Source organism: Marmota flaviventris, chromosome 6, assembly GCF_047511675.1.
Source record: "Marmota flaviventris isolate mMarFla1 chromosome 6, mMarFla1.hap1, whole genome shotgun sequence".
Taxonomy (NCBI): domain Eukaryota; kingdom Metazoa; phylum Chordata; class Mammalia; order Rodentia; family Sciuridae; genus Marmota; species Marmota flaviventris.
The window spans coordinates 145,495,514-145,518,314 of NC_092503.1; the positions used below are offsets into that span (position 1 = coordinate 145,495,514).

The 22,801-nt window shown below is 41.6% G+C and overlaps 1 long non-coding RNA gene across 1 annotated transcript; it reads left to right on the plus strand.

The window, feature by feature from the left end:
- Nucleotides 1-2,639: 2,639 nt before the first annotated feature.
- Nucleotides 2,640-21,666, plus strand: LOC114102641 (uncharacterized). Its single transcript, XR_003584544.2, has 2 exons — nt 2,640-2,744; nt 21,249-21,666. It is a non-coding gene; the product is annotated as an uncharacterized lncRNA (long non-coding RNA).
- Nucleotides 21,667-22,801: the final 1,135 nt, after the last annotated feature.

Here is a 22,801-nt window from a genome sequence, read left to right on the forward strand (position 1 = left end):
ACTGTGAAGATAAGGGAGAACGCCATTTGGCAGCTGCTAGAAGCCAGGAGAGAGGAATGGAACAAATTCTCCCTTACAGCCCTCAGAAGGAACTAACCCTGCCCATACCTTGATTTTGGACGTTCAGTCTCCAGGCCTGTAACGCAACACATCTCTGTTGTTTAAACCACTCAGTGTGTGGCACTTCACTGTGGCAACTCTAGAAGACGAACACACCCTCCTCCACTGGACTCAATCACCCGTAGACAAAGGCGTGGGCTGCTCAGGCTGTGACCTCTGGCCCTGGAGGCACACCCTCAATAGAAATTTGTGGAAGTCTGAGGATTGACATGTGATCCAGTGCTCCTCAGACTTCAGTCGGGGGACAGAAGTCATAGTGGGTAGAAAACTGGGGAGGCAGGAATTAGGAACATACCAGAATTTTGCTGAGGCATTATTTCCTCCCCGTCTACTCCCCACCCCAGATCATATTGTCTCCTTCTCCTCTGGGTTAGGGAAGCCCCAGCGAAGCTCCGAGACCCAAGAAGGCCACTTGTGTGTAAAGTCATCTGCTAATGGGATGATTGAGAACACCATGTCCTCACCCTGAGTCACACGGCTCCCTACCCTGGGGTTTAGCTACCCCACAATTTCATAGGGAACGCTTGTTTCTTATTATCTAAAGGTTAACTTGAAATTCATTTCTGATGAAAAAAGTATGAAAACTATGGAAAGCTGAGTTGGGGTAAATGCTTCACCTTAGGTTAGTTTCCAATTCCAGAAATTCTGCAAACTATAAATCTGGAGTGATGGATTTATGTGGTTCCCTGACCAATAAGGATATTTGTAATAATAATAATAATAATAAAATAGAGGAAAAGATAGTACAGCCTCAGAATTTTTCCCTTTACTCAGCCGAAAATCAAACCAGACAGGCAATTACTAAGGTTTTGCCATAATACATAATATGCGTACGCCACATTTGTGGCACATTACATATTACATGGTTATTATTCTGCATTTTTCATCCAATCATCTTATTAGTTCTGGTATTTTTATGTGGTGAAGGACTACAGGCAAAGTCAAGTGAGAAAGGCATTGGTAGAGAAATAAAGAACAGATCCAATAAAGTTGAATCTAACAAGGTGTGACCACCACTATACAGGGGACCACAGAGGGGCGTGTTGACAATGAATTCTTAAGGACTAGAAAAGTACTAAGAGAAGACCATGAGATGCACCATCCTCCTTAGCAGGTTTACTGCCTGACTCCTTCTGTATCACACCACAATTAGACCTCGTTGCTTTTAAACATCATGATTCGACAGATTTGCGAGTGCTTTTGTAATGCTCTTTGTACTTAACTATGACAAATAATCATAAGAGCAGAGTAAGTACCATATTAAAATAGAATCCACTCTATTTCTAAATATATTTGGGGGGGGGCCCTGGGGAACATCATTGTATATTCTGACCTATTATTAGCAGAAAAGGAAACAACTCTATTAATAACTTGGATCTGGTGTGAGAGCCCATTCAACTGATGTTCTGAGTCACTCGTTGCTTTTGGTGTTTGGAGTCATTTGCTTGGAACTAAGTGGAATATCCTATTTTGGGTATGCCAGCAAAGACACGATGGATTATACTAAATCAGACTACTGGTCAGATTTTTTTCTTTTCCTTAGCAGTCAGTCTTTTTCCTGTTCATTCCTTTTCTCTTCTTTCTTTAATGCCCTCCTCTGTCTTTTCATGGGAGCTCATGTTTTGGTTCGTTTATTTATTCATTTCTTCCTGCCATGTCTCCTTTTTCTCTTTTGGAGAAAATGTAAAAGATCACCACTGAGGAGTCTGAATTTTCCAGCCTGAAATTGAGTTCTGCTGCTTAGTCAAGCAGCTCTCAGTGAACATCATATCCTAAAGAGCAGAAGTTTTAGAAAGAAAGTTGGTGGCTTTTTTTCCCCCAGTGAGATGGACAACCACATAATGTATATTAAAACTGAAGGGTCCAAGTACCATTTTATAGTAGCACAGTAACTTATATGTAAGTTATCATTTATCATAATTACATATTAGACCATATATTCTGACTTTGAGAACTAAAAACCGGCCTGCGTATGTTATGAGCAATTATGTTCTGACCGATCCAAGGTCTGTAAATGAGAAAGCAATCTGTTGAAATATGTAACTTTTCTGTAATCACTAGGTATTATAGGCTAGTTAAAGTTGGGATATAGGGCCAATTATATCTGCACTGTAGTTTATACAGTGAAGATCCAAAGGTCATACTGAACTAAGCCATCAGAGTAAAACGACAATCAAAATCAAGTACATAACTGCCTGTTGGAATAGACTCCTCTTGGGAGTGTCCTAGGGTCCAGCTAATCCTCCCATGGGGGACCCTGCGGATTGACTACTGATTTTTGCCCATCTGTAATATTCTAAAGGCAGTGGCCATGTTTCCTACTTCTTGGTGTCCTCTACAGGGCCAAGTGGCCAAGTAGGGTGCCCTGCAATAGCAGATGGTCAGGAAATAGTTGCTGGATTGGAAAAATAAAGAAAAACCAATTCAAAGGAGTCGTGTTAGGGGTGGAGGGGTGTCAATCTTTGCTTTACAGTTCTGGAATGTGGCAGTTACAGAGCCTTGGTTGTGTTTCCAGCAGGCCAAGGCTTATTTCAAGAATGCATACTCCTGAAGCTACGAAATGCCACTGAGAATTCCTGGTAACCTGAGAGGAGCTGAGTTGAGAGCCTGAGCACTTGATTGTGGTACTTCATTTTCTTATCACTTACTGTAAACACTGAAGAAATCCCTGGCTCTGTGTTGTCTTAGCAAACAGAGCTTATGTACACACCGTGTCATGGGAGGTTAACAAAACCAACTCAAATCAGTGGCTGCTACGATGGGTGAGACGCATGTGGTTGACCAGAATGGGTCTTAGGAAGTCACTTTCCTTTTGCCATAAACAAGTGCATTCTTGGGCGTGAAGCAATGTATGGCTAAAAGCCATCAACTGGAGGATTCCACCATCTCTTCCATGGTGCAAGGCACTGTGTTGGAATCTCTTGGCCTGAATTCTTGAACCTCAAGGAATGGCCGGAGCATTGGACACCAGGTCGTTAGGAGATCCTGCTGTGTGTAGGCCTCCAAGGAGGGAGGGAGGGAGGGAGGAAGAGAGAGAGAGAGAGAGAGAGAGAGAGAGAGAGAGGTCCAATTCAGGTAGGGGGCTCAATTCTGATCACATCAGAACCAATGTGACCCCTCCAGGTCAGAGACCTGTTTGAATACTTATCTCTTTGGGCTATTTGGATACTTATAGGTGATAACAAAACCCAACAGAGCCTACTTGAATATTAAAGAATATGGAATTTAGAGGCAGCCAGACCTGTCTAAAAATTCTCGTCCTAATGTATATTATGTGATCTTGAGCAAGATACTTAAATTTTTTTTTTGTTTTTTGTTTTGATACCTGGGATTGAACCCAGGGGTGCTTAGCCTCTGAGCTATATCCCCAGATGTTTTTTATGTTTTATTGAATCAAGGTCTCACTAAGTTGCTTAGGACCTTGCTAAATTGCTGAGGCTGGCTTTGAACTTACGATCCTCCTGCCTCAGCCTCCTGAGTTGCTGGGATTACAGGTATACACCTCCTCTCCCAGCCATTACTTAAATTCTTTAAGCATTGGTTTCCTCATCTATAAATTGGACACTATATGTATCTTGTGCATTGCTTCTGTTTTAGAGTAAATGAGATTCTGGAAAAAAATTCTTATCATAATTCATAACATTCAGCAAACACCAAATAAAAGATAACTCTTCCCCCATCTCCTCTTATTTTTTACTCTCATTCCTATTCTGTCTCTGTAACTAGGGTAATTCCTCTAGCATTCTGCATGGAACCAGGTGTGATTAAGACACTAATGAGGCTTCCTCTGGGCTATGTGTGTGCACGCACACACACACACACACACATGCACACACACACACGCATGTATGTAGGTAAAGGAAGGAAAATGGTTTGAGGTAGAGGGGGAAATGGTGTAGACTTTTAAAGTCAGCAATATCACCTCATACAACACAGCACCTGAATTGCCCCTCCTCACTGTCATTCCCCCGCCCCTCCAGCTGACACTCCTTGAGAATGGAGTTCACGATGCTTTGTGTGTGTGACTGTGGTCTCTGTGGTCTTCTCAAGTTCTCTGTCCTGGAGTTTGTGTGTGTATTTGGTGGGTGGGGGGGCTTGTCGGTTCTCATTGCTCTGAACAAAATACCTGACAAGAGCAACTGAGAGACAGGATTTATTGGGGCTTATGGTTTAGAAGTCTTCATCATGTGGAGGAAAGTTTTCAGTTCATGGGAAGGACAGAGAGTCCGTGAACAGCAACAAGATATAGTCTCCAAGACACCCCCTCCCCCACAGTGACCTACTTCCTCCAACCATGCCCACCTGCCTAGAGTTACCATCCAGTAGTCCATCCAAATTATTAATCCATCAAATGGATTAACCCACTGATGAGATTACAGCTCTTATTATTCAATCTTTTCACCTGTGAACATTGCTGCCTTGCCTAACACATAAACTTTTCAGGGGACATTAAAGACCCAAACTATAACAGGGGATACGCAGAAAGAGAGAGGCAGAACCTTTCTCGTGAATAGTTCTGCATCCTGGTGAAGTCAGGTATGTGTGACTATAATGGAATACTCAAGGAAACTAACTTTGTAAAGAAAAAAGTGTTTAGCTCACAGTTTTGGAGGCTTGAAGTCCAAATGACATGGCACATGTCGGATTGCCACTCCTCATCTGTGTCACCTCATGACATGGATGGCAACGCAGCTGCATGTGTGGAAAGAAAGCCAGTGATGACATTCAGTGGTGACATATCAAAACAGAAGGAGAGAAAGAATGAGCCCGGGAGCCCACAGTCCTCTTTAAGGTCTTTCCTCCAATAACACGAGGAGCTTCCACCAGGCCCCACTTCCTAAAGGTTTACCACCAAGAACCAAGCCTTTAACACATGGGTGGTTGGGGTCATTTGCCATCTAAACCACAGCAACCCCTCTCCACCACTCCAGTCCCCTGCTGTCCCACTCCAGCAGCTGCACCAGATGGGTTTTCTAAGTTCCAAATGACACCAGATCTTTCTCTTGGTCACTTCGTTGGGGCAAGGAATGGTCAAGAGAAAACAGGAGGAATTAATTGTGTAGACACTTAGGGACAAGAAAACAATATCCTGGACACACTCAAACTCTCTGGGACCAAGTCACCAAACTTAAGCTGAAGGAAGAGGTAGATAAATGCAATGCTAAAGGGGGAAAGCAGCCATCCACTCATTCGCCTATTCATTCAGTTAAGATTATTTATTATATTTCTATTACATAATGGGCATGTGGCTGTTTGCTAAAGTTTTAATGGCAAACAGTCCCTGCTGTTATGCTATACAGTTTGGGATCTTATCACCTAGGTTAGTAAAACATCCAACTGTCTAATAATACTTCAGTTCCTGGTGCTGGGTAACAAATTATCCCCAAACTTAGCAACTTGAACCAACCATGTATACTATGCTCATGACTCTGAATCTTAGGACCTGCACAGGACACAGGGTTCCATAATGTCTGGGGCTCATCTGGGAGACTCAAGGCCTGGTTGTGTCTTGATGGCAGGGACCTGGGATTATCTGGAGATGTCCCCATTCACTTGGCTGAATTCTTCAGGCTGTTTTCTGGGAGCCCTTCAGAGGTGTTGCTGGGAACACCTGCAGCATGTGTCCACCATGACAGCCTTAGGTAACTAGAATTCTAAAAGGGTAACTGGCTTTGGTCAGAGCCAGCATTTCAACAGAAGCAGGAAAGAGCTGCATGTCTTTCTCTGATCCTGCCTTGGAAATCGTAGACCACTGGGCGCACCCCATTCTGTGGGTTAGTAAAGACCAGTCTAGACTCCAAAGGAGTAGAACAAGAGACCTCCAACGTCTGTCTCCAACTCCTGATGAAGGAGAGGCAAGGTAGGAGTATGTGGGGTGGGTGATACAACTATAGGCATCTTTAGAAAACAGGATCGGCCAAAACGACGGTGAAATAAGTGTTCTGAAAGGCGAGGGTTTCCATGAGGAACATATGAAAAGACTTAATCATCACTGGCAGAGTCAATCAGGAATTTTTCTAAGAAAGTGGCCACTAGGCTGAGCATCAGTGGAAGTTAGCCAAACAAAGACTGTGTGTGAAATGGTATTTTAAGAAAATGGAACATGGCAAAGGCCCAGAGTCTATTGGAAGCCTAGACCATATTTAGTCCTGAAATAATTTCCATATGGCTCTCTTGTAGGGTGTGAATATGGTACCAGATAGATACAGCCTATGGGAGGACTGTCCACTGACCCCTACACTCCATGTGGACTGTGTGGATATGCCTCAGTGATCATCTCTCAGTCATAGTGTGACCACCTAGAACTTGTGCATACCTGCTCTAAGCCTACCATTAGAACTTCCCTCAGGAAACCTGCTTAGGTAACATCCTAGACCCCAATAAAGCCTTCCACCCCCAGGTGTTCCCCTGCCCTCTCTCTGTCTCTCTTTGCTCCCCACCTGCAGGTTGAGCAGGCATGTTTTGGGTGGCTCCCCTTTCCTCTGGGCTCCATGAGGCCTATGCCCTCTTCTCTCCAGGATCTGGTATTTCCTAAGTTCTGTTGTGCTGCCTATTCTGTGTCTCACCTGGCTGACACACCTGAACCCGATTTCTTTCCTGGTCAGGGCTCGTCTAGGGAGTAGTGATTTTGATGGGAGTAAACTGGACACAGGGCAGACAAGAGCCACAAAAGCTCCTGCCAGTATAAACAAGTTTCTGTGAGAAGGACACCTAGGCATTAGGCCTTCCGCCAGGATAAAAAAGTCACATTGTAAACACCCGTGACCAAATCTCCTGGAGCCCCATTATGGCAGACTGAGATTTAAAGCCACTCTCCAGACAGGGACCTCAAGACCAAATCAGAGGAAAATACAACATATGTGTACGTTTGCACGTTTCTGCAAATGTAGAAATGTAGACATAACCAAGGGCTCAAATCATGAAGTTCCTGGTGAAAAGCACTGGGGATTTGAACAATAGTGGGAGGCAGAAGAAAAACGTCCTCTGTATTTAGAAAGAATATGACAGGAAGCATAAAAATGAGGTCAGAATTCAAATGCAGTCAGCCCTTAGTTTTCCAAATTCCAAATTCTGGGCAAGGCAATGATGCTCGTCAGCAGGGGGAAAAAGTGCATGGTGTTTGTTTGTCTCCTTTATTTTTATTTAAAAAATTAAAATGGAAATTCATCTTCATTATCCCACAGAAGTATATTTAAGGCGCCCAGAGTCCAGCATCATTAATTTTTCTTTCGTTTCTCAACATATAAGATTCACACATTAAAGATTTTTTTTCTGATTCCTCTTGAAAACAATAGCATCCCTGAAGTAGTAACCTAAGGTCTTCTGTCAGGAGTCATTTGTTGCTACTAATGCTTTTCATAAACACAGAGAATATCTCTCCTAAATCCCCAGTCCCCAATTTCTTCTCTAGAATGAACCAAACTTCCCTCAGGAAGGGACGATGCTGGAGCAGGAGATACCATCCCGGTAAGACATTTTATGACACTGTGGTCTGCGTGGCCAGTGGCCATTCAGATGAAACCCTTCATTTCCTGTAGTGTGGTTCCCAAGTGTTTGCCTTCTTGGAGCAATCATGGGAAATTTCTGAACATCAGAAGGACCATGACGACAGCTCCAGTTATGCGTTACTCTTCCTGGTCTTGGAAAATGTCCCATTGTACTTCATGCATTAGATGGATCTAAAATAAGTCAGAAGTCTAGACAGTGGTAAATATATATAAGCCCTTTGGTTTTTTCCCCCATTATTTAGTAATGTACAATGGGAGTCTCTCAATAATCTCCCCTCTAATCAAAGAATTGCAGGAGTGTGCGAGTATAAAATATATATGGAAGGTAATTCATCTTTGGCTGTTTTCCTAGATCATTATTAGCTACTTCAAGTCTTTTTAGAAGTGGGTGGGATAAAATAATGTATCAGTGAATAAGATTTCATTTATGAATTTTTGAGAGCAGCTTTCTTTTTTCTAACAAGACTCATCACCACCCAACTGATTTTATTATACCCAGTGAATATTTATTGGGCTCTGTCAATTTGGTACTTCTCAGTCTATACGCCGCCACATCGATTTCTTTTCTCTTTTACTGCATCCTAACACATAAGTGTTTCATACCCTCTTATCTGAAGATACTTTGGGAAAACTTACTACTAAGCCTTTTTTTATCCTATTCTCACCCCCACTTGTTATGCTTGACATCTCAAGATCAAATACTGCTGTTTGATTTTGTTCTTCTTTGTTTTGAATTTTCTAGAACATTTGAATCTCCAAATAAATTTTAGAAGCAGCTTCTGGTTTTCTACCATAAATAAATAAATAAATAAATAAAGACAGACAAACAGCAGAGAAACAGAAAGAAAAGGAAAAATAAGCCTCTGGGATTTTGATTGTATTTGTATTGATACTATAGATAAATTTGGGAAAATTGATAACCTGGTACTATTGAACCCCTTAACCCATGAGCAAAATATATTTCTCCATTTATTTTGATCCTCTAATTTCTAATTTCTCTCAGCAAAATTTGATAATTTTCACAGTACATCGTTTGTCAGATTTCTCCCTAAGCATTTTTCTAGTGTAAATGGTGTTGTTGATTTCTTAATTTTCAATTTCTAATTGTTCATTGCTAGTTCGTAGAAATAGAATCAATTTTTATATATTGAGCTTGGATCTTTCAAACTTGCTAAAACAATTTATTAGCTCTGGTAGCTTTCTTATGGATTGCAGTGAATTTTTTAATGGAGATAATCAGGTCGTACTTTGTTTTTTTCCAATTTCAAATCTTGACCAGAGGCCCAGAGCACAGAAAAATAAGTTCTGACATATTGAGCTTTTTCAAATCACAGAGCTATTTTGCTTCTTGGGGTCAGTCCTCTGGCCATACAGAGACCTAAATGGAGCTTTGATGGAGATCTTTTCTGTACCTTAGGTCAATTACATTTTCAAACAGAGCATATTAGGTTATTTTTTGTATCAAATAGCAAATCATAATTAAAATAGTTTCCTAATTCCCTAAGCAGCTCTCAGGGGTCAAGGATGGGACACTGTAGAGAGTAAGAGTGTGTGTGTGTGTGTGTGGGGGGGGTGCTGTTCATGACGTGTTTAGATGAATGAGAGTGTGGGGAATTAAATTGGGTGATAAAATAATCCTTAGAGAAAAGTTTGTTTGATGGCTAGAGTTCTAAATGTAAATGAAAGAATTCAGACCTCATCATAATAAAAATGTAGTTTCAGCTTCATGATTTCTGTTATAGCTTTTGATCTGGCTGTAAAAGACCCTGCAAATTTTTTAAAGGCAATATGGTTCATGTAATAGATTGTCCCGATCTAAGTGAACCTGGCGTGGTGGCTGCAGGGCCTTTAAAATGTGCCATAAATGTAAAATTCACACTTGATTTTAGAGACTTAATACAGAGAAAGAGAGAGAGAGGGAGGGAGGGAGAGAGAGAGAGAGAGAGAGAGAGAGAGAGAGAGAGAGAGAGAGAGAGAAACATGTTAATGCAAACATTTTGTACCCATTGGGCTAAATACTATTAAAATTAATTTTACTTGTTTCTTTTTACTTATTTCCTGGGACAACTACAACATTTGAAATTGCTTATGTGACTTGCTTTGTGGCTTTTTGCTGTTCTCACTGGCTTAAAACCCACTTCGTTTTTTTCTTTTTCTTTTTTTGATACAAGTAGATTTGGTATTCTCAGATTCATTCTCATCCCAAGATTCAGAACATTGGAGCAGTAATAGTGGATTCCAGAGCAAGTCCTTTGTATGTTGGAGAGCCAACCTAGCCTAGCTCGGGTATTCTTGCCTCAGCGTCTCCAGAGCTAATTCCTACATGTGCCTTAGGCTAGGGACGAATCATTTTATTTCTTCGAGGAAGAGAACTCGTAACCAAGTGGGTATTTCCAACCATTTTTTGGAAAAACTGAAGTTGAGGAGAGAGTAAGGAGTGAAGGGTCAAAATGGGCAGAGCTTTTTTAAATTAATGAGTCTGTCATTCACACTCGAAGTACATGAGTGACTTAAAGCCTCAAGCTTCTTCCTGAATGCTTTGCCAGAGCCCAAAATACTAATGAAGGAAGAGAGGCAACTGCAGCAAAAGCAAGATTCCTGCTAGACTGTCATTCATAGTAAAGCAGCCACTTTTTAATATGATGAAAAGCACAGAAAATGTTCAGTTCTCTGAGCTCAGGAGAGACTTATTTAATGGATGTAAAACTACCTTTGCTGAGGGAAACCAAAGGGCAGAGAGAAAAGAGACCGAGGGGAGATAAAGGAAGAGACAAGAGGCATGAGAATACATTTTGTAGGATTTTATTAGTTATGTATATTAAGGAGATAGATAGATAGATAGATATAAGAATATATGCCTTTTCATTTTCCAAATAAAGCATTTTCAATTTGGAAGCTGGTTAATGAATAACTAGTAGGTGTAGTTTTTCAATATTTTGAGTATTTAAAATTCATTTGAGGGGCTGAGGTTGTGGCTCAGTGGTAGAGCACTTGCCTGGCATGTGTGAGGCACTGGGTTTGATTCTCAGCACCACATATAAATAAATAAATAAATAAATAAATAAATAAATAAATAAATAAATAAAATAAAGGTCCATCAACAACTAAAAAATATATGTATTTAAAAAAAATTCATTTGAGCCAGGTGTCGTGGCACACACCTATAATCTCAGTGGCTCAGGAGGCTGAGGCAGCAAGATCATAAGTTCAAAGCCAGACTCAGCAAAAGCGAGGCACTGAGCAACTCAGTGAGACCCTGTCTCTAAATAAAATACAAATTAGGGCTGGGGATGTGGCTCAGTGGTGGAGTGCCTGAGTTCAATCCCCGGTAGTCCTTTTCCCCCCCAAAAAAAATTTTGATGTTACATTAAACAAAAAATATATAAAAGGGTGTATAGTTAATTTATTTTTACTTTTCATTATATTAAATAAAGTTCAAGTATTGGACTTACAATCTTAGCTCACAAATTAATACATTCTATCATGTGTGAAAGTTCTGGAGTCACATTTTCTACAGTCATATTATCTAAGGATAAAAATCTTTAAAATTATATTTTTAATTTGATATTTCTAATAAATTGCTATTTGATTTTTTTCTAAGCAGATTTAGAAACTTTGGATACATCTTGAATTCCTTTTTAATAAACCCATTTTTCCTTGTATGCTATAGAACACTTTGGTACGCTTTTGAAATGTAAGTATATAAAAACTAACATCTTGGTGGAAACTGCTTTTCTTGTGTAGTTACTTTATTGTGTCTGGGAATAGCCATAGATTTTTATGGATGCTATCCAAATGTCTTTACCAGTGCTTAACATTATAATAGGAGTCAAGTCTTTTTTTCCATTATAATTTCAGCTCTTGAATGTGTTCCAGAATAAATGTAGTGCATGGTTTGTGATGGCAATGAAAGATGTCGGTCATGTAGCTCCCACCACTCCTGAGAGCTAATACCAGGACTAACAATAAGCCTAGGAAACAAGGCAACCTGTTTCCTGACCTCATTCATGGTCTACTTGAAAGCGGCTGAAATAACTACAAAGTAATGTTATATTTATCTTAAGGCTTCTAAAGTGAATGTGATAATTGTATTTCTCTGCTAAGGTAAACTGACTATTTAGAATATAAGCCTAGATTGAATCTTGCTTACTTTCATCTATTTGATGTGTCTTTAACATTCAATCAGTATTAAGGTTTTGGTTATCACCATTACACTATAACCTCAGTTTAAACATCAGATTCATGACTTATCGGGACACAGCTGGACTTATAGTGTAACTCTACAGACTGAAGGCTGCTTTTTTGCTAAAACTTTTGTTTTCTGTTTGGGGACTTTCTTTCTGGCCACTGGAGCATGAATGCTCTGGCCACACAGAGGCCATGTCGAAAAGCCAGAACCTTCAAAAATAGCTCACAACTAATGTCAAATGGGGAGTTGGACACCTAGCACAGTTCTCTTGTCCTTTAATCTGTAACTGAGACATTCTACCCCAGTACTTGACAAACTTGATCATTTGGGGATTCTGTTAAAATTTTACATTCTGATTCAATGGCTCTGAGATGAGCTTGAGATCTCTCCGTCTCCAGGGTTCAAGTCCACGATCAGTTGCCTTCACTGCCTGCCTGTGGCAAGGCAGATCATCATGGTCTGGGGCATCAAATGCCCCAGTGGGATTTAGCTAAGTGGTAACTTAGGTGACTATTCTCTTTGAATAGTTGCCTTCACTTCCCTTTTCTCTATTCCTTCACTTCTCTATTCCTCTACCAGTTTCTTATTTACGTGTGAATTCTTATCTCAGAGTGCTTCTGGGGAAGCCCACCCCTAGAATAAATATCCATCCATACCTCCATCCGTCAGTCCATTCATCCATTCATCCGTCCGTTAATCCATCTGCAACATAACAACACAGTGCAGCCTCTTAGAGAATCCAGCAGATTGAAGGGCGGGATGAAAAAGAAGGAAGACAAGGAGTGGGTTGGGGGAGGGGGAGGCAAAATGGGTGAAATCAGCTGAGCTGACTTTTCCTTCCCCCTGATGGCATTCTTGGAAAGACAGGATATTGTGAAGCTCTGGTGAAAGTGGAGAGCAGCAAGTTGGTTATGACACACAATTCCCAGAGACACAGCCATGCTACCAGGAAAGATGGACAAGGTCCTCATGTCTCATCCCGTTATTCAGGGCACATGGTTGGTTGGGAACATTGGCCAACATGAGTGGGGTGGCAGGTCAAATGTTAATCTTGGAAAGGACAGAAATTAACATAATGAAAGGGACACTGTATGAGTTGAAGTGGGGGAACGCCACACTTCCCCAGATTGTGAAACAGAACATAAAGGAGAAGAAAATCAGTGAATGGGCTCTGCAGATGGTTACCAGGACTTTTTGGTGACTTTGTGCAACTGGACACACACACTCACACACAAACACTTAATATGCATGTACAAAGCCTCTGGAATGATCTTATAAAGTAAGCAAACAAACAAAAACAACAAAGCATCATTGCTCTTGGTTATGCATGAAATCACCCCTGTGAAATTTTTCCTTGAGTAAAGCCAACACCTGTTCACAGTAGAACCTAAAAGGGAAACCCCATTTGAAGCTCCTGTTCCCCTTCTCATTAAAACTGAAATCATTCCTGCCAAGGGCACTTCTGGTTTCTGCAGTTCTGTTGCCTGAGAAGCAGCCCCCAGGTTCTCCTAGCGAAGGCTCCAGTCTTGGAAGTGTCCCTACTGTAGCTTCGAGCCTGGGGGCTGAAGTGGCTTTGTTTTTGCCGTCCAGACCCCCTGGTCACATCCCATGGTCTCACCTGCTGTGGCTCCTCTCCAGTTGCCTGACAGGTTGAGATTCTGGAAGTAACATTTTAAAAGGCCAAGGACAGGTCATTTCTTAGAACTGTGCGTAGAGAATCAGTCACTGGGCTAAGCTGTTTGATCCCAGTGTTCGTTTCATCTGTCCTTTGAAAGCAGCTTCCTGATTTCACCAACATCTGCCCTGGGCTCTGCATGGAAGGTGGTGGGTGCTGATGGAAATCACAGATGTGACCCAAACTCCCTAGTGACAGTCAGGTCAGAGGTCACTTGGCCCCATCCCAGTAACAGGTGGCACTTGATCTTCAGTGTGGCCTCTACTTTTCGTGAGGATTTGAATCATGAGACATGTAGGATAAAGACTGTCACTGTGCATTTTGATTTCTGTGGCGAACTATGAGCTGTTTGATAGCTGTGTTTTAAAAATCATAGTGTCATAACAGGTGACATAGGTATCAGGGCAAAATATCTACTCTTTCAATGGCAAGCGCTGTAGTTACTTCAAATTACCGTTCTTTTTACTCTGCAATAGGTACAACACACACATTATCTCACACACATCAACATGTATGTGCATGGGGAAATATTTGAGTGGCTATAGAGGGGAGAACAAAGAATTAATGCTAAAGTGTCAATAAAGCAATAATTATTATTAAATAAGAAGATTCCTTTTGCACTATGTTACTATTTTGGAGAATAATCATTTGTTAATTAACTAGTATGCTGGACTGGATTGTGGCTCTCATTTGTGTTGAAACTCAAGATGTTTGTCTTCTCTCCTCCTTTCTCCAACCTAGAAAAAAAAATCATAGGTATTCAATCCACACCCTTGTGAAGTCCAAACATACCTTAGAAGAATTAATTGGCAGCAATTTTAACCTGAGGCGTTGAAACCAGAAATCTAAATAAATTCCACTCACCAAAGGGCTCAGTCATTTCCTGCTTGGAGGAATGGCCAGAGTTATAAACTGCAAAGTTGACATTTGCATACCAGGAAAATACATGGATGCTAAAACTGACAGCTGGGATGCAGCCTAGAGCTCCAACAATGTCATCAGGAACAAAAACACCACATCTGACAACCGTGAGATTCAGTACAACTGCCCTGTGCAGCAGACTTTATCACGCCCATCCAGATGCCTGTAGGCAAAGGGGTCCATCAGGGCAGCCCCCTTGGGGTGCACACATGTATGTTCCCCACACATAGCCCTTCCTTCAAGGGTCAGATTTGTAGCTCCCCGAGGACAGAACCAAAGGCCAAGGGTGGGTGGCCTAGACTCTTGTTTGGATTGGGGAGCAGAGACCACATCTGCAGCACATCACCCAGACTGGCTGCTGACAGGGAGAGGCATAGATAATTCCTTCGGATCTTACACATCAGTAACAACAGGACACCCTTCCACTAATTGGTGGCCCCCAGGGCAGCCACAAGTTGGTTTGATTGAAATCAGTATTTTAAAGATCTTTAATTGTCGCAAACTACATGTAACATAAAATTGACCGTCTTAACCGTGTGTACATCCGTCATGTGGAGAACACTGATGTCGCTGGGTAAGTGATCTCTAGATTTGTTTCATCTTGTAAAACTCTGTACCTGTGAGACAACTTGTCACCGTCCGCTTCCCTTAGATCCTGACAATCACCACCCTACGTACTGTTTCTGTGAGTTTTATGCGTCCTGGTACCTCTTGTACGTGGAAACATGCAGTGTTTGTCCTTTGGTGAGAGGCTTATTTCACAGAGGATAATCCTCCAGGTTTATCCACGTTGCACCATGGGTCAGAACCCCGTCCTTTGTAAATGCTGAGAATCAGTGTCAAATTAGAATTTTTAATCACAACAATAAAAGGATCACATTCCAGTTCATGACTGAACTACTCCCTGATTCTCAGTAAGTCATGTGTTTTGTAGAGTATACATTTTTTTTTTCTAATTCAGGGAGCCTGGATGGCCCATGATACTCATTATATAGGGATTAGGGAATCCCTGGGCATGGAGCAGAAATAAAACTACCTGTCCTATAAGTAGACTTACATTTGAATCTTGACCTCCTTGGCACTAAATTTCCATTGTCTAAACATTTCCAGGAGCACTGAACAAACAATATTACTCAAAAATTGTACCCTTATTGATATATCAGTTAGGACTAATATTTGCATAATGTTTAAAATATTCACAACCCCAGTTTTTACTTTACTCTTAAAATTTTAGTAAATTTTTATTCTAACGCAAGAGGACAATATGACAATTTGGAGATCTTCATTGGGTTTATTTTTAATCCTAGACTGGGATAACTCTTCCCTTTATAAAATTGAGTCAGTGTTCCTCCAGACACCACTGTTCCTGAGCCAGGATATGAACACTATTGGTATAACTTTCACAAAATAGAAACCGGGTCAGAGAGTGCCTGGGTGCCTTGTCCACTGGGCAGAGTCAGGGTTAGTATTTGGGTTTCATTCCAGAGTTCCTGCACTTGACCACTGAGCTGAGCACAAATGTGTATGTGTGTGGGGGGTGTGTGTGTGGGGGGTGCATAAAATTATTACATTTTGATAATCAGCAGCAAGAGGGGACATTAAAGCTCCCAGTTGACATTGCTAGAACAACCACATATGATGGGAAGAATTCTGGTTTTGTCGTTGTACACAACATATTTAAATCTGCCACCAACTGTCCAGTACCACCAAATGAAGGGGTTTTTTTCCCCCCTTAATCTTCTTGACTTCAGTTTCTTAATCTGAAAATGGATACAATAACAGCATTTCCTTGACTTGGTTGTGAAAAGTTAACAAGGAATGTCTGTAAATTGCTTAGCTCGTAGTAGGCATTCGATAACCGTCAGTTCTCCTGATTCTTATCAAGCAAGAAAAGAATGTGATCTCCAAAAGAGGAACGTGTCTTCATGGTGGCATTTGGCACAAGCGCACTTACTACCACTTCTTTTTTCTCTTGTGTACAAAGGTGCCTAGGAACTGGATGGCCTCCTCTGTCTTTTGCACTCTTTTCATTCTTTCAGACTGAACTCATAAATACCAGAGACGTGGTATGCTGGAAATCAAACGGTGCAATCAACCTTGTATTTACCTTGAGTGGAGAAGGCTCTCCAAATGCCAGGATCGAGGACACTATTCATGGGCTACTTGGGTCCCTTTTCTTTTAGCTTCATCATATCACAGCTTTGAAGTCCTGCCTAAGTCAGCCCAGGATATGCTCTCTCCGTCTTGACCCAAGGTCATCACTGGGTAACAAGTCATTGGCAGCCACGTGAAATTTTACCTCATTCCTAGATTGGCTTTTTAATGGTGAAGCAATTTGATTAATGGAAAATGCCCTAATTCCAGTGTTTTATTGATCAAACATTCTTGCATGGAAGCCTAGATATTATTTGTCCATTTAGCTGTCCTGATACGAGAATGATCCTTATGAACTCTGTTGATTCAAGAGAGATCATGCTTGATGTGATAGTGTTACCCAAGGGAAAGCATCTCCTCGTTGTCGCAGCGCTCTTAGCTTTGAAGAAGTGCAAGGGAGGTACCACGTGCACCAAAGAGAGATATGTTCAAATCCAGTTCTCCTCCTCTCAAGGGAAGGCAGAGAAGGATTTTCCACCTAGAGATTGAAAGACAGATTATGCCCTTGTGTGGATAACTTGTGTCTGAACCTATGTACAGAAAACAAATATTTCCATGTGATTTCCCACTATCCCTTGACTTCCTCTGTAATGCTGTCTTTGAGCAAAAAGCTTAATTCCTCAACTTGTTTTCCTGGTATGACTCTTACTCATACATTAATGATATGATGCTTCAGATCCAAGGAAAGATGAGTACAGACAAGCCTAAGAAGCTTGGAACTTCCTGTAAGATGGACTGTAACCTCTCTCACCCACCAAATATATTGTCAGACACATTACTGGACACTCCAACCTACCGATTGATGAAAGCCAGTGGGGATGAGGGTGTGGCTCTTTCTTTACTGTTCTTTCTTAAACCACATTTTTTTTTGTATGTGTGTCGTGCTGGGGATCGAACCCAGGGCCTTGTGCATGTGAGGCAAGCACTCTACCAATTGAGCTCTATATCCCCAGTTCTTACTGTTCTTTCTTGTTTCTTGAGTGAGATGACAAAATGAATGTCCAGCCCTTAGCTATACCAAGTGGAAGACTCGTGTTTTCCTGAATGGAAGTGTTAATTGGAAGAACTGACCTTACCTGGAAGTAAGTAATTCTGTGACTCTGAAGACGTGCCTGAGAGGTCTCTTTTTGTGTGTCGAGGTAGTTTATGCTTTCAGATGTCTTTTCTTGAATAAGCCGTTCCCTCCTTGGGAGTGGGTGCTTGTCTCCTGTCGTTTGGGTCAGATGGTATTTTCCCTTGGGCCAACCCTGCCTACAATGGCTCTTGAAGGATTCAGTTATTGCTACAGAACACTCTTCATGAATTCTAAAATGTACCTACTAAGCCTTCGCCTCTCTAAGTTCTCAGGTCCGCTTTTCTTAATTATCATGCACTCTGTAATGTTAGGATATATATATTCTTATTTCAGAAATGGAACCAAGCATGAAACAGGATACTGACTGGTTGAGAAGTGAGCGGTGGATTGTGGTTTAGGGTGAGAATTCACAGACCTTGCTCCATTGAGCCATGTTTCCATATCTGTGAAGCAGTTGCTGTGAATTAAAACTCAAAGATATTCTCAGCAAAGTGGAAAATTTTTAAAGAACCCAAATCTCCCTTTTCCTCTCTTCTCTTGATAACAAGAATCTGCCCCATTCATCACAGGTACCCATCCTCCTTGGCTTGGGTACCCTGTCCCAAGTGCTCACTGCCTTGCAAGCAGCTCAGCACAGATCCCAGTATCTCTTCTGGAACAAAGGTGTCCCCTCCATTAGAGAGAATCCCATGTCCTTAAGAGTCTAGTTCTTGGTTCTTGATACTTGGCCAGAATTTGGGGACAAAGATTTTCATGAATTTAATTTTTTTAAAGGAAAAGTTTTCTTTTGTTTCTTTGCTTGCTTGATTGTTTGGGGAACCGGGAATTTATTTTTATCTTTTTGTTTTCAGAGACAGGGTTTCTCTAAGTTGCTGAGGCTGGCCTCAAACTCATGATCCTCCTGCCTCAGCCTCCAGAGTTTCTGGGATTCCAGATGTGAAAAGCTTTGTCTCTTAGTAGCTAGGTAATGGGACTTGAAGTTCATGAGCCTTACTCATCTAGTTTGTGAATCACTTCAGTTCCTTGTGTCTCAGGTATCATCCTTTTGCTTTTTAACCCCTGTAATTTTCTTCTGTTGACACTGTGATGTGTTCCTCTCTACGTACAGTCACTGAGGATACCAAAATCCTCAGAGACTCTTATTAAAACAGCACAGTGCTTGCGTAGGACCTATGTACATGCTCCTGTATCATTAAATCACCTCTCGATGGCTTATAATACCTACTACTATGGAAATGCTATGCAAATAATTCTTATACTGTATTGTTTGGGGAATAACAACAAGAAAAAAGAGGTCAGTAAATGCTCGAAGCAGATGCAATTAAAAAACAAACAAACAATTTTCCATCCATGGTTTGTATAATCACGGGTGCTGAGCTGCCGATGCAGAGGCCAACTATATATTCCTATCTTTTTCTCTGTCTCTCATTTATATTTCTTCCTGGGCTATTTTTGCAACTTTTCCCTTTTGCCTTTATGGACTTTTTGACTTCTTTAAGGAGTGAGTTAGGTACAAAAGGGGTGTCCTGAAAGTCTTTGCCCTTTAAGGAAATGAGTTCTGCTGTAGAATCTGGGATCCTTTTAAACTACAATAGAAAACAGTGCTATTTTTCCTGGCTTTGTTTTATGTGAACTGAAAAAGACAAAGAAAAGTAAATATGCTGTATTTCATATTGTAAAGAAGGAAAATGGTAATCTAAGTGGGTTTATTTTACCTTTCTGTGACACTGAGTTGTTTTTTATGGCTTTGATGTCAATCGGCCTCAGCTGGAAAAAAAAAAATTATTTGTGTCCACATCACTCCCTTTCCTGAAGGTAGGAATATGGTTTATGAGCTCCAGAGTCCTGGTGGTTCATCTCTCTCCTCCGTACTCTCCTCCGTAAGCAACACCCTATTGCTGGCTTATATTCAGACACCTGGTGGTCTTTTGCGTAGTGAATATGGAATCGGTGGTCATCAAACTAGAACCTGCACCAGAATCGCCCGTAGGACTTGCTCAGCACCTGCTCCTGGGTCCTTTCCCCGGGGTTTCTGATGCATCAAGTCTGGGGAGGTGGCTGAGAATTTCTATTCCTGACAAGTGTAGAGCGACAGGTGCTACTGGTCCTGGAGCCACAACAGGGGACGTGCTGCCTGAAACTTAACTTTGAACAGGCAAGAGCCAATTTTGCTGCTAGGGGGTTGGTGCACATCTATTCTTTTACCCTTTACGTTGTTGCTCAGAACAAAGAACCTTATGGTTTGGATATAAAGTGTCCCCTCCCATAAAAGTTCATGTGTTAGAAACAAGATATCCAGGGTGGAATGTTCACAGGTAAAATGATCAGATTCTCAGTTGTAACCTCATCAGTGGATTAATCCATTTGATGGATTAATACTTTGAATGGACCACTGGGTGGTAATTGTGGGCAGGTGGGCATGGCTGGAGGAAGTGAGTCACTGGGGACATACTTTTGGGCACTGTGTCTTGTCTCTGGTTTCTCCCTATCTGTCTGTCTGTCTGTCTGTCTCTCTCTCCCTCTCTGTCCTTCTCAACTACATAACCTGAGCAGCTTTCCTTCCTCATGCCCTTCCGCCATGATGCTGTGCCTGACTTCAAGCCCAGAGCGATGAAGTTGGCCAACCGTGAACTGAACCTCTAAAAAACCATGAGCCAAAATAAACCTTTCTTCCTCTAAGTTGTTCTTGTTGGGTATTTTAATCATAGTGACAAAAAGATGACTAACACACCATTGAAGAACAATATTATTTAACGCTGACCTTATTTAGATATTTTTCTCTGTGTGAAGAAATTGAAGATTGCCCTCCAGAGACCTCAGGACTTCCAGCCTTGGCACACGTCCAAAGGGCCCGGGGACCCCTCTCGGATGCTCCCCTCTGGTCTGCGAGCCTCTCTCCCACAGAAGTGTGCGCCCCTGGGAGGTTTTACGACAAGTCGGTGATGATACTGTTTTTCTAAGCAAGGGAGTAAAACCACGAGTGTGACTCAGATTATTAAATGTTGACTTTAGAGGCCTCTTGCTCTCACTTTTTATGTAATTTGAAGACATCTAATCTTCTCGAACTGCCCTACTGGGCCTCTCCCTGACATCATGTTTGCTTGAGCTTTTGGATTCAATATTAAGACCATGATTTAAAAGAAAAAGAAAATAGCAATTTTAAAAGCCAGAGTTTCTTTTAGAGCCAGCTGTGTGGGCAAACTTGTGCCTCCCCGCGAGTGTGTGCCGCAGAGAGGGAGAGCTCTGGTGCCACCTAACTTACAAAAAGTACAGACACTTAATGGTTGAAGATCCCCGAGGATCAGACGGACAGGTGGACTCACTGACTCAAGGAAAAGAATTAGAAGTTTAAAATTTCTACAAATGATGATTCAATGTCACTTAATATATTTAAACCTCCAAGAAGACAGGTTCATTAACTCCCTGGTTAGTGGTCAACTCCACTTCTGTTGGAGTGGTTCTCAAATGAGAACCTTTTTGATTTCTTGAGACAAAATATAAGTTGTTACAATACTTTTCATTCGAGCCACAAAAGAGAATTTATTGTGGGTAATAGGAGTTTTTCCACCTACAAATGTGCTTTGTTTTTTGATTTTTTTTTTTCAGCAGACTTAACTTCCAGACCCTAATGTATTGGCAGAGAGGACACTTGACTCCTATTCAGCAGTTGGGTCTCTGTATCCATAGGATGTGGAAGAACCGTCCGGACTTCCTACTCTGACTGCGAAGGAGAAGAGCTTCAATGTCGCAGCCAAAGAACAACAAGAAGGGACACCCCGATTCCATTCTATGTACCTGTGTGATTTCCCCAAGATGAGAGCAGGAAAGACCACATTTTCTCATCTCCTTCGTTCTTTCCAAGAAACCCAGCTTTTCTGGGACACAGACAGAGACCCCAGAGACCAAGGAGCCAAGCAAGAGTGTAATTCTTTGTCCTCGAATCGGGCTAACCCAGAATAAAGCCAGCCATGCTCTCCCTGTGGACTGTCTGCAGCCTTTTTAAATAAATGCAATTTAGTCTGCACTGCTGCACACGGCTCGTGGTCACCAGGGGAGTGGCAGGGGAAGGGCGAATAACACGGACTCAGAGATGGAGCAGCTCATCCAGGGGCAACATCGGCTGGTCCACACGTTAAGGACTAACTGCATTCCAATTCTTTCTTTCTTTTCTTGATACTAATAGTGTTTCTATCTTTATTTTTTATTTACTTTTTGCAGTGCTGGGCTTGGTGCAGGCCAGGGCTCTACCACTGAGCTACATCTCCAGCCAAATAGTGTACTCTTAAAATTCTTTTTAGCTATATATAACATTAGGACACATTTTGACATAATCACAAAAACATGGAATATAATTTGCTCCAATTCAGTCTCCAGCTCTTCCCCCATCCCTCTATTGCTCTTGCTGCAATATATTTATAGTTTTTTAAAATTAGTGTCTTATGGATATACTTGATATTGGAATTCACTCTGCTAAATTCATGTATATACATATGGAAGTTCAGTCAGATTCATTCCACTGTCTTCCTTTCCCATCTGCCCTCCTCCCCCTCAACTCCCCTTGTCTACTGTACTGATCTTTCTTCTATCTTGATGAAATTTCCTCTCCCTTTTTTTCCCTCTTTCTTTCTCTACCCTGCCCACCCCCCATTCTGGATTAGCTTCTGCATATCAGAGAAAGCATTTGGCCTTTGCTTTTAGGATTGGCTTATTTCACTTAGCATGATAGTCTCTAGTTCCATCCATTTACCCACAAATACCATAATTTCATTCCTCTTTGTGGTTGAGTAATATTCCAGTGTGTGTGTGTGTGTGTGTGTGTGTGTGTGTGTGTGTATCACCTTTTCTTTATCCTGTCATCTGTTGGAGGGCACCTTGGTTGGTTCCATAGCTTAGCTATTGTGATAATATATTGTTGCTATAAACATTGACATGGCTGCAGCACTGTAGTATACTGATTTTAGATCTTTTGGAAATCTACTGAGGAGTGGAAGAGCTGGCCATGTGGTGAGTCCATTCTTAGCTCTTGGGGAGTCTCCATACTGCTTTCCAGGGGGGTGGCACCAAATTGCAGTCCCACCAGCAACGATCTGCATTCCTGTTTCTGTGTTGTGACTTCACGAGCCCCAGTTCTGCCGTCCCAGTTGGCAGAGACTAAAGAT